The sequence below is a fragment of the Triticum dicoccoides genome, chromosome 3A (genome assembly GCF_002162155.2).
Source record: "Triticum dicoccoides isolate Atlit2015 ecotype Zavitan chromosome 3A, WEW_v2.0, whole genome shotgun sequence".
Classification (NCBI taxonomy): Eukaryota; Viridiplantae; Streptophyta; class Magnoliopsida; order Poales; family Poaceae; genus Triticum; species Triticum dicoccoides.
In genome coordinates, this window is record NC_041384.1 from 628,206,946 (window position 1) to 628,219,542 (window position 12,597).

The following is a 12,597-nucleotide window of genomic DNA, read 5'->3' on the forward strand; positions in this document are numbered from 1 at the left end:
AATCGGCCAGGCAATTCTGGACACGGTTCTTAACAAAGAAAAATCAAATAGTCGACTGTCCAGACGCTGAGGCCCTAGCAGCCTTCAAGCACAATATCCGTGACGAGTGGCTAGCCCGGCACCTTGGATAGGAAAAGCCGAAATCTATGGCAACACTCACGACACTCATGACCTGCTTTTGCGCGGGAGAAGACAGCTGGCTTGCTCGTAGCAACAATATAACCAAAAACCCTGGTAATTCAGACACCAGGGACAGTGGTGGTAGGTCGCGTCGAACCAAGCAGAAGCGCCGCATTAACGGCGACAATGCTGAGGATACGGCAGTTAATGCCGGATTCAGAGGCTCTAAATCCGGTCAGCCGAAGAAGCCATTCAAAAGGAATCCTAGGGGCCCGTCCAGTTTGGACCGAATACTCGACCGCTTATGCCAGATACATGGCACCCCCGAGAAGCCAGCCAATCACACCAACAGGGATTGTTGGGTGTTCAAGCAGGCAGGCAAGCTAAACACCGAAAACGAAGACAAGGGGCTGCATAGCGATGACGACGAGGAGCCTCGGCCGCCGAACAACAGGGGACAGAAGGGTTTTCCCCCACAAGTGCGGACGGTGAACATGATATACGCAACCCACATCCCCAAGAGGGAGCGGAAGCGCGCGTTAAGGGACGTATACGCGATAGAGCCAGTCGCCCCAAAGTTCAACCCATGGCCCTCCTGCCCGATCACCTTTGATCGAAGGGACCACCCCACTAGCACCCGTCACGGCGGCTTCGCCGCATTGGTTCTAGACCCAATTATTGACGGATTTCATCTCACTAGAGTCCTTATGGACGACGGCAGCAGCCTGAACCTGCTTTACCAGGATACAGTGCGGAAAATGGGCATAGATCCCTCGAGGATTAAGCCCGCCAAAACGACCTTTAAAGGTGTAATACCAGGTGTAGAGGCCAACTGTACAGGCTCAGTCACACTTGAAGTGGTCTTCGGATCTCCGGATAATTTCTGAAGCGAGGAGTTAATCTTCGACATAGTCCCGTTTCGCAGTGGTTATCACGCACTGCTCGGGCGAACCGCATTCGCTAAGTTCAATGCGGTACCACATTACGCATACCTTAAGCTCAAGATGCCAGGCCCTCGAGGAGTAATTACGGTCAATGGAAACACCGAACGCTCCCTTCGAACGGAGGAGCACATGGCGGCCCTTGCGGCGGAAGTTCAAAGTAGCCTCTTTAGGCAGTTCTCCAGTCCGGCCACTAAACGATCGGACACCGTCAAGCGTGCCCGGAGTAACCTACAATAGGACCGCCTGGCACGATCCGAGCAGGCGTAGCAATGCGGCCCCAACCCCAACTCTCGCAAAAAGGCGACGCCGGTACTTCGCGTACATAACTACGCTCTAGAGATACCATGGGCACAGGGGGAGGGGCACCACCACGGCACGCCCGAAACACGGCTTAAACCGCACCAAGGGCTGCCGATTTTTTTAAAATTTCTCTTACTTTCAAGACTCCACTCTTCGGAAGGCCTGCTCGGCAGTTCAATTGCCGCATAAACGATGCAAAAACCAGGGAAGCAGACAAGCCGAGCCGCATTACGGAACTCCCAGGTGGTCTCTATCACGAGCAGTATACCTGTTTCGCACATGATTCCGCAGCTTGCCCCTGGAGCGAACATGTTACATAGTCCAACCTTTTGCTTATTGCATTATTTGTATCGTTCTGCTTTGATCGCAACTCTTTTTAATAAACAATGCATAGCTTTTGTCTATTTTTGCATTACTTTTTTATATATTTATATATGTTCCTTAACGACATGTTGCACCTGTACACTTTGGTACGGCCAAAATACGCCAGGGGCTTCCGTACCCCTCAACATGATGTGAGAAGTCTGAACACTTTAACAAGTACGGCACCCCAAACTTATAGCATTATATGCATCGGCTCCGAATCATGCCTTGGGTCAATAGTTGGGTTTGCCCGGCTCCTATGTTTTGGTGCCTTACGTTCCGCTATATCGGCTAAGGTAGCACTAGGAGAACCACTGCGATTGTGCCCCGGTTGAGCTGGGTCGAGCAGCTCAGTGGAGAAAGCTAAAACTGACCGTCATGATGAGGCGAGAGCTGGTCGCTGTTCGAGAGGTTTTTTCGAGTCCTTAAAGACTTATGCCGCTTAGGGCGAGGAGCCGGCTCTGTCCGGCCAAGGCGTGGATAGCGCCCCGAACTCGGTCTTCCGAATACTAGGGGCTTCGCCGAAATTTAAAATTATAGAATTCTATGGCTAAGTGAGAGTGTTCATGCATTATAGTCCGATTGCCTAATTCGTCGGCCTGAGCGCCTCCCTCGAAGGACCCAAATAGGGGAAAAGAGCGCCCAGGTTTATCCCCGAACGCCCCAGCACTAGCGGCAAGGGGGCAGAAGCCGACGACTCGCCATCTCTCAGTATTGATAAACAGCCACACAGAAGGTAATATTTTAAATTCAAACAGCATTGCTTAAGCGCATATGAACAAGTTTTCAGCGCACAGGACAAAACGAGCGAGTTTTACTCAAAAATTACATCCATAGAACATTCCTCCGCCACAAGGCGGGCACCCTTCAGAACATCCTTATAATAATTTTCGGGCTTACGATGCTCTTTCCCCGGCGGTGGCCCGTCCTTCACAAGCTTCTCAGCATCCAGCTTGCCCCAGTGCACCTTCGCACGGGCAAGGGCCCTACGGGCACCTTCAATGCAGACGGAGCACTTGATGACTTCGAGCCTTGGACAGGCCTCCACCAGCCGCCGCACTAGCCCGAAATAGCTCCCAGGCTGAGCCTCTCCAGGCCACAGCCGAACTATGAGGCCCTTCATGGCCTGTTCGGCCACCTTGTGGAGCTCGACCAGTTTCTTCAACTGGTCGCTCAGGGGCACGGGGTGTCCGGCCTCAGCGTACTGAGACCAGAACACCTTCTCCGTCGAGCTGCCCTCCTCGGCTCGATAGAATGCGGCGGCATCAGATACACTCCGGGGAAGGTCTGCGAACACGCCTGGAGAACTCCGGATTCGGGTAAGTAACAAGTAACTCACGCTTATGTGCTTACTTTGCATAAAGAATGCCTTACCCGCCGCTATCTTCTTCACCTCATCCAACTCCTGGAGGGTCTTCTGGGATTCGGCCTTTGGCAGACTTGGCACCTTCAGTAGCCGCTGCGAGCTCGGACGCTCACGTCCTTGAGTCACGCTTCAAACTCTCATGTTTTTCCATGAGAGCCTGGAGCTCTTGCCGCACCTTGCCAACCTCGGCCTCATACTTTTCTCGCTCAACGTGCTCCACGGCCGACCTATTCTCGGCCTCGAGCAGCGCTTGCTTCAGTGTCGCCACCTCAGACGTGGCCCCTACAATAGCCACGATAATCCTGTCATTTTTTGCAATTATACCTTTATATATATATATATATATTTAATTTAAACAAGGTATTTCTTACCTTCATTGTCCTCGAGCTGCTTCTTGGCACGTCCGAGTTCTTGCTCAGACCGCTCGAGGTTCTGCTTTAGCACGTCCACTTCCGCAGTCAGTGCGGCGGACGCCAGCAGGGAAGCCTGCACACGCATATTGACTCTTTTTAGACTCCTGCGATTTTTTATTTGATCCTCTATTCGGCTTTTCTTTCCGAATGCCAAACAGAGCCTCAGGGGCTACTGTCTATGCGGTAATGTTATTTACACATTCTTTACTTACCTAAAAGCCTGTTAAAAGGCTTGTACAAGCTTCAGTCAGTCCGCTCTTGGCGGACTGAACCTTTTGGACCACCGCACTCATAATGGTGCGGTGCCCCTCGTCGATGGAGGCGCCTTGGAGCGCCTCCAACATATTATCCGGCGCCTCCGGTTGGACGGAGGTCACCGCCGCGACGGTCTTGCTCCTCTTGGAAGAAGGTTCCCCTCTGGACTCTGGAACCTTTGAAGGTTCCGGAGCGGTGTTCGACCTAGGGCCGGACTTGGAGCCCTGGGGGGTTTCGTCCCCCTTACTCCTGGAGTCCGAGAGGTCGCCTTGCGGCGTCTCCAGGACCACCTCCTCCCGGATTGGACCCTGTTGGGACAACCCTTCCGTGTCGTCTGTAGGGCGGGGGGAGGAAGCCGTCGGCAGCGAGTTCATGTCTGACGAGTCCAGTGAGCCGCTCGACGACGCGTCGAGCCGGTCTTTGGGTGGGCTGCATAAACATATTCGACATAAGGGAAAGCTGTGCAATAAACGAATACTATGAAATCACTCCGGTATCCGGATACTTACGATTTCGCCAGGGGCTTGGCTCTGGGCGGCCAATCTTCTTCACCGTCGTCGGCGTTGGTGGAGTAGTTCGGAGGAGGGGTTCTCCCTCTCTTGGACCGCTCGGCCTCCCTAGTTGGGGTGGCCTTCCTTTTCTTCCCTTCCCCCGCTGGAGGGGGAGGGGTCTCTTCTTCCTCCTCCTCATCTTCATGGGAGGAGTGCGTCTTGGATTCGTCGGACGATGAATCCGACACCTCCGGGCGCCGGGCACTCTTTCGAGTCCCCGTGGCCTTCTTCTTGGCCTTCTTCTCCGGCACCACATAGGGTGCCGGAACCAGCAGCTTCGCCAATTGAGCGTCCGCTGAGCCTTCGGGCAAAGGAGCCAGACAGTTGATCTGTCCGGATGTCACCTGCCAATCCTGTCAAAGGAAAGGGAGCTTAGATCCTGCAGGGAGTCAAACTATGAAACACTGATACCCTGTAAAAGAAAAAAAGACAGCTTACCGCAAGAGCGTGACGTTGTGTACTGAATCCGCGATCCTCAGTAGCGGATGCGGGAGGCACGACGCCCTTGAAAAGCACCTTCCAGGCATCTTCGTACGTCGTGTCGAAGAGCCTGCTCAGAGTTTGGTGCCGCGCCGGGTCGAACTCCCACAGGTTGAAAGCCTGTTGTTGACATGGGAGGATCAAGCGGATGAGCATAACCTGGACTACGTTGACAAGTTTAAGCTTCCTGTCCACCAGGATTTTGATGCATGTTTGGAGTCCGGTCAGCTCTCCTTTTTTACCCCACGACAGGCCCATCTCTTTCCAGGACATGAGCCACATTGGGGGTCCGGACCAGAACTCGGGGGGTGCGACCCATTCGGCATCGCGTGGCTCGGTGATGTAAAACCACCCCGATTGCCACCCCTTCAGGGTCTCCACAAAGGCGCCCTCGAGCCATAGGACGTTGGCCATCTTGCCCACCATGGCTCCTCCGCACTCCGCCTGGTTGCCGCGCACCACCTTTGGCTTGACGTTGAAGGTCTTGAGCCATAGGCCGAAATGGGGGAGGATGCGGAGGAAAGCCTCGCACACGATGATAAACACCGAGATGTTGAGGACAAAATTCAGGGCCAGATCATGGAAATCCAGGCCGTAGTAGAACATGAGCCCCCGGACAAATGGATGCAGAGGGAAGCCCAGTCCGCGGAGGAAATGGGGGAGGAATACCACCCTCTCATGGGGCCTGGGAGTGGGGATGAGCTGCCCCGTTTCGGGAAGCCGGTGCGCGATGTTGCTAGCCAGATATCCAGCCTTCCTCAGCTTTTTGATGTGTCCCTCCGTGACGGAGGATACCATCCACTTGCCTCCTTCTCCGGAGATGGCTGGAGAAGGTTGAGGTGAGGAGTGCGGACTTGGGCGCTGGAGCTCGAGTGCGCGAGAATGGATAGGCAAAGGAGGAAGAGGGCATAGGTGAAAAGGTGGATCCTTATCCCCTTATATGGGTGGACGCAACTACATGTCCCCACCAGCCTAGTAAAACTCGCTTATCTCCCAAGCGCCGTAATCAAAGGCGCGGTTGGGTTACCCACGCCCGTATTGATGAGAATCCCGGAATAAGGGGACACGATCTCTGCTTTAACAAGACGTGCCAAGGAAACCGCCTCGCATAACGCGCTGAGATGGGACAGTAAAATGGTTGGAATAAAAGCTTGGTCGTGGTGTGATGTCACACTACGGAGTGTGTCAGCAGATTAGATTTGTGTAAATATTATTCTCTCTATAGCGATATGTGGAAACTTATTTTGCAGAGCCGGACACTACCTTTATGTTCAAAATCTTCTATGAAGTACTCGGAGGAGGAACCCGCCTTGCAATGCCGAAGACAATTTGCGCGCCGGACTCGTCGTCATTGAAGCCTGGTTCTAGGGCTACTGAGGGAGTCCTGGATTAGGGGGTTTTCGGATGGCCGGACTATACCTTCAGCCGGACTCCAGGACTATGAAGATACAAGATTGAAGACTTCGTCCCGTGCCCGGAAGAGACTTTCCTTGGCGTGGAAGGCAAGCTTGGCGATACAGATATTCAGATCTCCTACCATTGTAACCGACTCTATGTAACCCTAACCCTATCCGATGTCTATATAAACCGGAGGGTTTTAGTCCGTAGGACAACATACACATCAACAATCATACCATAGGCTAGCTTCTAGGGTTTAGCCTCTCTGATCTCGTGGTAGATCTACTCTTCTACTACCCATATCATCAATATTAATCAAGCAGGACGTAGGGTTTTACCTCCATCGAGAGGGCACGAACCTGGGTAACACTTTGTGTCCCTTGCCTCCTGTTACCATCCGGCCTAGACGCACAGTTCGGGACCCGCTACCCGAGATCCATTGGTTTTGACACCGACAACGGTAGTCTTGGACTAATCGGTTCGTCCCATCCTTCTTCTTAACAAAGAGAGAAGGTGCTCCCCAAGGAGAACAACTAGGGCAAATGAAACCTTTGACAAGAGATTTGTCGATTCCTCCTTAAGCTCAATGAGTTCATGCGGCGGCATCTTGTAGGGTCGTTTGGCTATAGGGGTGGTGCCTAGTTTCAAGTCGATAATGAATTCGACAGCTCTAGCAGGGGTAATCCCTGGAAGTTCTTTCGGAAAGACGTCTTGGAATTCACGAACGATGGGAATGTTTTCAATGCCCTCGAGTGGTGCAGTGTTCAACGCATTCAAGGCATAAAGCCGTGCCTCGGCGTTCTGAACTAGATGTGCTTGGTAAGCAATTATTTCATCAGAAGGGCATAGCAGATGGACGATCTTAGTGACGCAAACTATAGACGCAGTATGCGCTTTCAACCAATACATTCCCAGAATGAGGTCGATGCTATAGGACTTCAGTATGATGGGAGAGACAAGGAATTCCAGTCCTTCGATTTCAACGGGGACGTCGTTGCAAATCATGGAGGTCCAATATTGGCCCGCGGGAGTGTGTACTAATAGCGAAGTTTTCATGTCCTCACTTTTAATGCCATGCATGAATGCAAAATCCTCTGACATGAATGAATATGATGCACCTGTATCAAATAAAACAAATGCTGGTACTGAATTTACGAGGAGTGTACCCATCACAGTAGCAGGTTGGTCTAGAACTTCATTGAGATCAACGTGGTTGGCATGAACACGACCATAAGACTAGGCACTATTGTTGCGGGGCTGGTTGCTTCCACGCCAGTTGCTGGGAGGGCCAGTTGATTCTGGTTCTAGTTGCATTCCCTAGCATGGTGCCCTGGTTGACCACACCTGAAGCACAAACCATTATTGGGAGTGGGAACAGGAGCTTGGGGTGGTGGAGCTGGAAGCCTTGGCTGCCTAGTTGGAGGAGTAGGCAGACGAGGTGCAGCATAGGTCTGCCTTGGGGCAGGTGCAGTTGGCTGGTACATGCTATTGGGAATCCATATCTTACGCTTCTGTGAGGGCGGGCCCGAAGATGAGCCTGTGTCACGGTTGCGCCTGTGAGAGCTCTGGTATTCCTGCAGACCAGTTTCGACATTGATGGCCTTGTTCACCAAGGTGGCGAAATCAGTAAAGTCATGCACTAGAAGTGCGAGCTTGATGTCAGCGTGCATCAGTTGCAATGTCTTCTTCAGCATAGCGGGACAAGTCCAGAAACTCCCGCTGATAAGCTTCAACAGTTTTGTTGCCTTGGGTGAGGTTGTGGAACTCACGCGTCTTACGGTCCATGACCCCCTGAGGAATGAAGCGAGCACGGAAAGCAGCTTGGAAGTTTGGCCAGGTGATGATTGTTCCAACTGGCAGAGTACGCCTGTGACTGTCCCACCATTGAGCAGCGGGTCCCTTCAAGAAGAAGGAAGCAAAGGTGACGTAGCTGGCAGGGGCTACATCAGCAGACTCCATCTCGTAGGTGATGTCACGGAGCTAGTCATCAGCATCCAGAGGCTGGGTTGAGCTGCGGTACACAGTTGGGTTGAGGCGCATGAAATCCTGCAAAGTCACTTGGGTTGGCTGCCGGTTCATATTGGGGCGAGGAAACCGAGCCATCATATTTTCCATGAATTGGCAGTTCAGCTCTAACTGTTGGATCATACCAGCCATGTGCTCAGGTGATGGTGGGGCATGACCACCACGACCACGACCACCTGGTCTAACCATCCTGCCAATATATAACAGGGGTAATTCAGCATTGAGAATTCGCAAGGGCAAAAATCATTCATGATGAAACATGCATAATGAAAGGAACAGGATAGATACTACATAGTAGTTGGCATATCTTACAAAAGAGATCATGCATAGAGTTCGGTACACAGAGTTCAGTACACAAACTAAGAACATCATAGGGGTACATTAACAAGCAAGCCTACATCAGTCCCAGGAGGAACTGTGGAGGTAGGTGTAGCCTGACAGCTGGTAGTGACGAGAAGGGAAGTCCTCCACGTGAGTAGCCTGGGGTCCACGGATACTCTGGTGCAGAACCCGACGCGCAGGTGGCAGGAGAGGACCAAGTGCGGGAGAGTAGCCTCCCACATCTGGCCAGCCTACACCCTGGGGCATCACGGTCCTGGCAGGGTAGATCACAGAATGCGACAGATCACCAGATTGGACAGAGGGGTGCAACAACGTCAGAGCACGGTACAGGTGCTGACGTGTGGTGTACAACTCATGGCGAAGAGCTCGTTTAGCTCTATCCAGCCCATCAGCATGCAGAACCAGGTTCTGATGGTAGAAGGGCTCTCGGGTGAAAGTGGAGTAGGCAGCAGTGTAGTATCCCTCCGCACCGATATCGGATGCGATAGCAATGTGCCTGAAAGGGGAGGTGTCCAACTCCCGATACTCTCCACGAAGACGTGTCAAAGCAGCATAAGCAGCATCTTGGACCGCCATGTCGATAGTCACTCCAACACCATGAGCAGTGTGCAGCACGGTAGTGGAGTCATACTCCCGAGAGTAGAGGTGGACGATGGCACGGTACTGCTCCTTGTTGAAGTCCTGGTACTCCTCGTAGATGGTGTACTCAGGGTGCCAGCGATAACCCAGATAGGTCATCATCTCAACCAACACAGCAGGTGATCCTGAGGCACCAATGGCCGTCGTGTGGCGCACGACCTGTCTCGTGGGTTCCATCTGAAAACAAAGATGTTTTCAAAGGAGTCAAATGACAATGCGGATAATGTTCAAATACTACTCTAAAGAATAACTAGGGCTTATCCAACTTTGGGGTGAACGTGGTCACGGGATCCTAATGTTAGAGTTAGTAAAATAGGTTAACCCGAGTAGAAGAGAGTTGAAAGTCGTAGAGTAAGGATCGAGGAGTAAAAGATCCTAATGCCACCCAGATGGCGACATGGGCCCGTAATGCACACATCCATGTTAGTAAAAGTTTTGTAATGTCTAGACTCGACTTCGGCCAAGGAGTGTGGAAGGGGGATTCCTACAGGAAGTCGGCTCTGATACCAACTTGTGACGCCCCCGATTCAATCGTACACTAATCATACACGCAAACGTGTACGATCAAGATCAGGGACTCACGGGAAGATATCACAACACAACTCTACAAATAAAATAAGTCATACAAGCATCATATTACAAGCCAGGGGCCTCGAAGGCTCGAATACAAGAGCTCGATCATAGATGAGTCAGCGGAAGCAACAATATCTGAGTACAGACATAAGTAAACAAGTTTGCCTTAAGAAGGCTAGCACAAACTGGGATACAGATCGAAAGAGGCGCAGGCCTCCTGCCTGGGATCCTCCTAAACTACTCCTAGTCGTCGTCAGCGGGCTGCACGTAGTAGTAGGCACCTCCCAAATAGTAGTAGTCGTCATCAACGGTGGCGTCTGGCTCCTGGACTCCAACGTCTGGTCGCAGCAATTGGATATAGGAAAGGGGAAAGGGGGGAGAAAAGCAACCGTGAGTACTCATCCAAAGTACTCGCAAGCAAGGAGCTACACTACATATGTATGCATTGGTATCAAATGGAAAAGGGGTATCATATGTGGACTGAACTGCAGAATGCCGGAATAAGAGGGGGGTAGCTAGTCCTGTCGAAGACTACGCTTCTGGCCACCTCCATCTTGCAGCATGTAGAAGAGAGTAGATGGTAAGTTCACCAAGTAGCATCGTGCAGCATAATCCTACTCGGCAATCGTCTCCTTGTCGCCCTGTTAGAGAGCAATCACCGGGTTGTATTTGGCACTTGGAAGGGTATGTTTTATTAAGTAATCGGTTCTAGTTGTCATAAGGTCAAGATACAACTCCAAGTCGTCCTGTTACCGAAGATCACGGCTATTCGAATAGATTAACTTCCCTCCAGTGGTGCACCACATTCCCAACACGCTCGATCCCCTTTGTCCGGACACACTTTCCTGGGTCATGCCCGGCCTCGGAAGATCAACACATCGCAGCCCTACCTAGGCACAATAAAGAGGTTAGCACGCTGGTCTAAATCCTATGGCGCAGAGGTCTGGGCCCATCTCCCATTGCACACCTGCATGTTGCGAGGGCGACCGAAAGCAGACCTAGCCTAGCAGGCGTTCCAGTCCAATCCGGCGTGCGCCGCTCAGTCGCTGACGTCACGAAGGCTTCGCCTGATACCATGACGTCGAGTGCCCATAACTGTTCCCGCATAGTTGGTTAGTGCGTATAGGCCAGTAGCCAGACTCAGATCAAATACCAAGATCTCGTTAAGCGTGTTATTTTGAAATAACCATGGACGCTGACCAGGGCCAGGCCACCTCTCTCCTAGGTGGTCTCAACCTACCATGTCGCTCCTCCACAAAGATCCACTCAGAGGGCCGTCGGGACAAACGTCCTTTCGGACCCAATCCGTGAATCACTCGCGGGTACTCCTACGATCCGATCCGTCTTTAGTCACCACAAGTATCATATAATATGTATATAAGTATATACCCGTGATCATCTCCCGAGTGATCATGGCCCGATAGTATAGCATGGCAGACGGACAAGAATGTAGGGCCACTCATGGTAAACTAGCATCCTATGCTAAGCATTTAGGATTGCAGGTAAGGTATCAACAGTTGTAGCAACAATGACAGGCTATGCATCAGAATAGGATTAACGGAAAGCAGTAACATGCTACACTACTCTAATGCAAGCAGTATAGAGAAGAGTAGGCGATATCTGGTGATCAAGGCGGGGGGGCTTGCCTGGTTGCTCTGGCAAGAGAGAGGGGTCGTCAACACCGTAGTCGTACTGGGTAGCAATGGCGTCGGTCTCGGTGTCTAGCGAGAGAAGAGGGGAAGAAACAATAAATATTAAGCAAATTGATGCATAGCGATGCATTACATGACAAGTATCGGTGCTAGGGGTGCCCTAACGCGGTATGAGGTGGTACCGGTGAAGGGGGGAAACATCCGGGAAAATATCCCTGGTGTTTCGCGTTTTCGGACAGGCGAATCGAAGGGGAAAAGTTGCGTGTTCGCTATGCTAGAGATGTGTGGTGAACGAACGGGTTGTGTATCCCGGTTCGTCTCGTCGTTCTGAGCAACTTTCATGTACAAAGTTTTTCCATCCGAGATACGGTTTATTTTGTATTAATTTTAAAAGATTTAAATCATTTTTAGGATTTATTTAATTATTTAATTCAACATTATCCAGAATAGTGTTTGCTGGCATCATCATGACGTCAGCATGACGTCAGCAGTTGACCTGGTCAACCTGACAGGTGGGTCCCGATCGTCATTGACTGTTTAGTCTAATTAGGGTTTAATTAACTTAACTAATTGATTAGATTAAATAAACAGGATTAATTAACATAATTAATTAATTAATAGATTAATTAATTATTTTATTTATTGTTTATTTATTTATTTATATATTTATTTTTAAATTCTCTTCTCTTTTTGTTCTGGGGCTAGGCCCCACATGTCATTGGCCTAGAGGCCATGGCGGACCCGGGCAAACGGGTAGCGGTGCGGGCGAACGAGCAATGGATGCGGGCGCATGGGTTCCCGTGATGGTGCTCGCTCAGGGGCGCGCGGGGCAGGGTGAAGCTGGCTGTGACCAGCGGGCACGGTGATCCGGCATCAGGCGAGGGCGGCGTCGGCGCGTCCTAGCATGGCGGAGCAGAGGCGAGAGGCGGGGGTGACAGGGTGGCGCGGCGCGACGGAGTGGAGGCGACGCGGGTCAGGCGATGGCGTGCCGCAAGCCGCGGCAACAGCAGGGGAGAATGCGCGCGCCGAGGCGCCGTTCCAGGTGCGGCGCGGGGAGGAGGCCGCGGCCGTGTGCGTGTGCACGGGGGGAGGAGAGGACGGGGCCGGTCGGCGCGGTGGGACGCAGTTGCAGCAGCATGTGCAGCGACAAGCGGGGAAGGTCAAGGAGGGCGGCGC